This window comes from Myotis brandtii, unplaced genomic scaffold, assembly GCF_000412655.1.
Source record: "Myotis brandtii unplaced genomic scaffold, ASM41265v1 scaffold927, whole genome shotgun sequence".
Classification (NCBI taxonomy): Eukaryota; Metazoa; Chordata; class Mammalia; order Chiroptera; family Vespertilionidae; genus Myotis; species Myotis brandtii.
Window position 1 is genome coordinate 2,394,372 of NW_005371823.1, and position 6,096 is coordinate 2,400,467.

General features: G+C 41.8%; 1 pseudogene; it reads left to right on the plus strand.

The window, feature by feature from the left end:
• The first annotated feature begins 1,034 nt into the window (after nucleotides 1-1,034).
• Nucleotides 1,035-1,362, plus strand: LOC102241950 (annotated as a pseudogene).
• The last annotated feature ends 4,734 nt before the right edge of the window (nucleotides 1,363-6,096 follow it).

Genomic DNA, 6,096 nt, shown 5'->3' on the forward strand with positions numbered 1-6,096 from the left:
GTGATCTATATTGGTTTGACAGCACATTTTTCCCTGCCTCCTGATTTTGTTGGCTGCTGTTTGTTGTTCTTGATCAAGCTAATCACTACATATAGATTATCCACCCCCTCTCTCCTTCCCTCCTATTGGACCCAGAACAGACATGACCAAGCTCAGTGGCCCTACATGCCAGGCTCCAAGTCATTGTATTGAAACAGTAAGAGACAGGTACATCTAAAGGAATCAACACATATCTACCTGCTCTATTTTAACTCTAAATTTCACCAAATTTCTGATATAATTGGGAGGATATCAGTTTTTTTTTAACAAGTTTATTCATATATTATCCCTCATTACTACTCTCTAGAAGAGGAATTCTGTGAAGATTCCTACCACCTTATTCCAATTTGATTTAAATTGTGCTGCATTTGGATAACACATTTGATCCTTCCCTAGTTGTAGCATTGATCATACGTTTTTGGTGTTTCTTTTGCTTCTTTTGTTAACTTTTGGTAATTTCTACAGAAAAAAAACATTGTGAAACTACCCTTATGTTGCCTGTCATCCTTCCTCTAATTGCCCATTAAAATATATATATATATATCCTTGGGAAAGTAATTTTACTTTTTTAGATGTCAACTTGTAAAATGAGGGGGTAGACAAGTGACTTATGGTGTCCTGTCTATTTCCATGATGACATGAATCAATAGAGTATGGTTGTTGTTTTTTCACTATAATGTCAACATACAAAAAAGCTGAACAACAAATCTGGCACTCTGTACCTTGCCTAGTTCATAGACAAAGATTAACTTACTCCATAGTTAGTATTCCAATTTATGACATCAAATTCCCTTGCCTCAAAATTGGCCTTAGATATGTGCACAAACAGTTCATCTGCAGTAACAGGAGGAAGACAGATGTAGATAGAATATTAAGTTGTACAGGAAATTTTCCTCTGATTGCCTTTTATTAGCTCTGTGGATTAAGGTCATCATCTGAGAGTCAAGAGATAGAGGAGTTGTTTCTCTCTGGGTTTGGACCTAGCTTGCGGTGATATGGCTGAATGAACCAAGAAGGTCGGAACTGTCAGTACATATAGGACCCACTATAGCACAGGACCCCTCAGGAAAATGGTGATGAAAATTGAAATTAGCCAGTACACCAAGTGCACTTGTTCCTTCTGTAGCAAAACCAAGAGAAAGAGACAAGATCTGGCCCTGTGATTCCTGCATGAAAACAGGAGCTGGTGGTGCTGGACCTACAACACCACTTCTGGCCTCACAGTAAAGTCTGCCTTCAGAACACTGAAGGAATTGAAGGACCAGTAGAAGCTCCACAATTTGAAACATTGCTAGCCTATAATAAATGGGTTCATTTATATAACAAAAAAGGGGGGAAGTGTTTAAGGTCTGGGATGAAAGGAAAAAATGTGAATTAGTAATTAAGGAGTGTCAGAAAATGAATGGATTAGAGAATATGTAGTAAGATTGCTGGGTTGGCACAAAGTGCTCAGTTAGGATGAAAGGTCAGAGATTTAAAGTAGACCCATCAGCATGACGGTGGTTTCCTTTGTGAACTAAACTTTAGCCATGTTTAGGTGCCCAGGTAAAGGAAAATAGTGGGCAGTGAACTGAATTTAACCAAGGTTGGAGTTTTATCAAGTGAGTGTAATGGAGGAAGGAAGAAAGGAGCAAGGAAGATAAAAGCAAATGCATGGATGCAGTGATTATAATGATGGACTAATATATCCCCTAAAAAAAGAAGAAAGAAAGAAAGAAAGAAAGAAAGAAAGAAAGAAAGAAAGAAAGAAAGATAGTTGGCAGAGAGATTAAAAAAAAAAAGAGGACAAGAGGGGACTAAGAAGCATTAAGAGATGATAGAATTAATGACAATAGTTCCTAGTGCCCAGTGGAATCAGAGTACTACAGGGAGTGAAGTGGAAAGATAGATGGCAATCAGAGAGGAAAAATGCTTGGAATGGTATTATGGAGTTCTTATTAGTAAAATGAAAAGGCTCATTGTATGACCATGAGATTTAGTGTCTGTGGATGCAGAAGAGTAGCAGGTATTGGGACGACTACCTTATCTACTTTGGAAGGATATTGTAATTACTAAGAGTTGACCTAGAACCTGGAGTTAAATATGTAAGGAATAAGGGGGAACGTTTTAATAAGAAGTTTTGAAACATTTTTTCCTATCAGATTTGCAAAGAGGAAAACTATGGATAAGTTCTAATATTGGCCAAGTGTGGGAAGAGTATGAAACAGCATTTTCATCAGTAGTCAGGCAATATTTACCTTTATTCTTATACTTTCACTCAGCAATTTTATTATAGGAACTAGAGGCCCAGTGCACAAAATTCGTGCATGGGGGGGGTCCCCTCAGCCCGGCCTGCACCCACTCTCAATCCAAACTCTAAACTGGCAGTCAGACATCACTCTCACAATCCGGGACTGCTGGCTTCTAACTGCTCGCCTGCCTGATTGCCCCTAACCACTCTGCCTCAGCCCCCGCCACAGTGGCTTCATCTGGAAGGATATCCAGAATGATGTCCAGAAGGTTGTTTGGCTGTCAAGTCTAATTAGCATATTATGCTTTTATTATTATAGGTAATAATAAGAAAAAACATGGGCCTTTAGGGTTAGACCTAAGTTAAATTCCAGGTTTTTTTTCTACTTTCAAACTTGTGATCTTGGGCCACCTAATTAATATCCTTCTAAGTGTTATTTTGATTCTGTTAAAAAATGAGATTAAAATATCTTCTATGGGGGTGATTATAAGGACTAGATGAGTTAATGTAATGGAAAACACGAGATTTATAACTAGCTTTCAATAAATGATAGCTATTATTGTTATTGTTAGTGGTAGAAAACTCATGAGATTAGAAAATTACTTATGGGTTGAATGCTACTCTTGACCCATAGTGATGTTAATCAAACTGGGATGGTTGGTAAGGATTTATGAATTGTTCACATGGCCTTAGATTCAGTTGGCTTCTTTGTAATCATCCTTAAAATTCAAATCAATAGTCATTTTTCAGTGCTTCTACGTGTATAGTACTGTTTAGACTCAAACAGAATTCGAGATTCTTGTCCTCAAATAGTTTCCAAGCAAGTGGGGTAACAGATGGGCCAATAGCAAACTATTGTATAAGATGAAGTATAATAAGAGCTCAGGCATTTAAAGAAATTAACACCTGGAGAATATTATGCTAAGTGAAATAAGCCAGTCAGAGAAAGACCAGTATGACATGATCTCCCTCACATGTGGAATCTAAGAAACAAAATAAACTGATGAACAAAATAGAACCAGAGACATAGAAGCAAGGAAGAGACTGAGGAATCTCAGAGGGAAGGCATGGGTGGGTGAGTGGGAAGAGACCAACCAAAGAACTTATATGCATATATACATAACCCAAGGACACAGACAATAGGGTGATGAAGGCCTGGGGTGAGGGTGGGTAGAAGGGGTCAATAAAGATAAAAGAGGACATCTGTAATACTTTCAATGATAAAAATAAATTTTAAAAATAAAGAAATGATTATTCCCTATTTTGAGTGATAAAGGAGGGAAATGAAGAAAAGCAGCAACTACTACCATTTTAATTGTGATGTTAACACAGATAAAAAGGGATCTCTTTGGTAATACAGCTAATACTGGGCAGAGGTTGCATTCAAACACTATCTGTTCAAGCCCCAAATTGATGCTTTCAACTTCTACACTAAACACCATATACTATTTTAGATGCTATCCTATATAATAAAAGGCTAGTATGCAAAAAGACCATATGGCGGAACAACCGAACAACTGGTCACTATGACGTGTGCTGACCACCAGGAGGTGGTGCACGCGGAACATGGTGGGCGCCTCCAACTGGCGGCAGAGCTTGAAACATGGGCATCAGCCGTGGCGGGATGGTGGGGCAGGTGAGCAGGGGCACCAGACCAAGGCAGGGGGCTGGTGCCTGTCATTGGGGCAAGCCTCTGGTGGTTACTGAAAATTCTTTGTTCCCACCTGCCGTGGTCTTGCCTGGCGCTTGCATCTGCTGCCAGTGCCATCCCCGCTCACACCACTGCTGGTGCCAGAGCCACCACTCGCACCTGCTGCTGGCGCCCAGCACTGGCCCCAATTGCTCGGTGCCGTCAGCTTGTGCGAGCGGTGGTTGCTGGACCCAATCGCCCCTCAGGGCTTTTCCACCTCCCCTTGTTCCTGAGAGGCAATTGGGGCTGGCAGCTGCCACTCGCATCCACTGCCAGTGATGGCCTCACTCACATCTGCTGCCAGCACTGGCCCTGCTCACACCCACTGCCGGGACTCAGCACCGGTCCCAATAGCTTGGCGCCGTCAGTGAGTGCAAGCAGTGGCTGCTGGCCCTGATCACCCCTGAGGGCTTCTTCATCTCCCCTTGCTCCTTAGGGTGATCAGGGTAGCAGCCACTGCTCGCACCTGGCGCTGGCCCCAATCACTCTGCGCTGTCAGCGAGTGCGAGTGGGGCTGGTGCCATCAGTACGTGGGAGCGGTGGTGGGAGCAGGGCTGCTGGCAGACAGATGACCAGAGGCCACAGTTGGAAGGGCAGGGCGGGGGTGCAGAGGATGGGCCAAGACCTGCCCCTGTGCCCACTGCAGCCTTGTGGCCCACAGTTCCTTTCAAGGTGCACGAATTTGTGCACTGGGCCCCTAGTAGTTTTTATATTTATGTAATGACTGATACTTGTTTTCTTGGATTGGAATGGATACACTTACTAGTAGTTATTGTTTGGCTGCTTGAGTTTTTGTTTACAATGCTACTTGATGGTAATCCTTCCATAGAATTTTTACCAGTTTCTTATTTGAAAAGCTGGTGCAGAAAAAGTGACCATAAGCAGTAAATGAAGTCATGCTGTCAGAGCTGAGGCAAGAATTACTTTCTGCTTTCAAAGTCATGTTACTGGCAGTAGCTGCTTTTCCTTGCTAGTGGACAATATTTTATGATATTTCACTATGTTTCTTGCTTTAATTAACTACACAAATGGTACACCACCTTCAGAAGCAAATACTACCGAGAACTGAGCCATTTGGGGAGTGAATGCCCAGATCTGCACCTCAGGAATGAAATTGTCTTGGGCAAACTTTTTAGTATTTCTTTAACACCTTAGAAATTCAGGAATGAAAAATGTTGCCTAAACAATTTTGTCATTTAATCACTTTCTATTTTGCATCATAACCTGTATAATAAAAGGCTAATATGCAAATTGACCGAATGGTGGAACGAGCAGTCGCTACAATTCACACTGACCACCAGGGGGCAGACACTCAATACAGGAGCTGCCCCCTGTGGTCAGTGCGCTCCCACTGCTCAGCCAGAAGCTGGGTTCATGGCTGGCAAGCGCAGCAGCCGTGGCAGGAGCCTCTCCCACCTCTGTGGCAGTGCTAATGATGCGTCAGTCAGACATCTCCTGAGGGCTCTTGGGCTGTGAGAGGGCACAATCTGAGCTGAGGGATCCCCAAGTGCATGAATTTCATGCACCGGGCCTCTAGTTATTTATAAACTAATTTTATTTGCCTTACCAATGTATAAGCTAGGTTAAGGCAGCAGCTGAAGTAGTATCTTGCACATGAGCAATAATTATTGTATGAATGATTCATAAACCTGAAATATTTCCAGGGAATGTTTATATATTTAATGCTCAAGAAAAACAGCAGTATTAGGTTATAATTCAATATGATAATGAAAGCTTTGAAGAATAAAGGCTTTTTAGCTTTCAAGGTCCTTTGAAGGCAGAAGCTATATACAAATGGCAATTTTTAATGCTCAGATATACCAAATAATGTTTAACTGTTTTGAATCAATATAAAATAAGAATGGTTCATAATGCAATCAGCATTTAAAAAAATTCCAAACTATAGGCTTTCTATGGTACTGTGCCCCCTTCCCACTTTTTCCTCTCCTCCAGGAACTGGGAGAGTCCCTGGAATGACCTCTTTAAATGCTGTGCTTTCTCTACAGCACTTTGGTGTGAAATCTTTTTCTCCTTCTGAAAGCTGGAGGGAGCTTCCCAAATGATTGATTGGTGAGGTGTCCCCTGGACACACTGGTGCAAACACCATGCAACTGCTGATTGATGTGCTCGCTCTCTC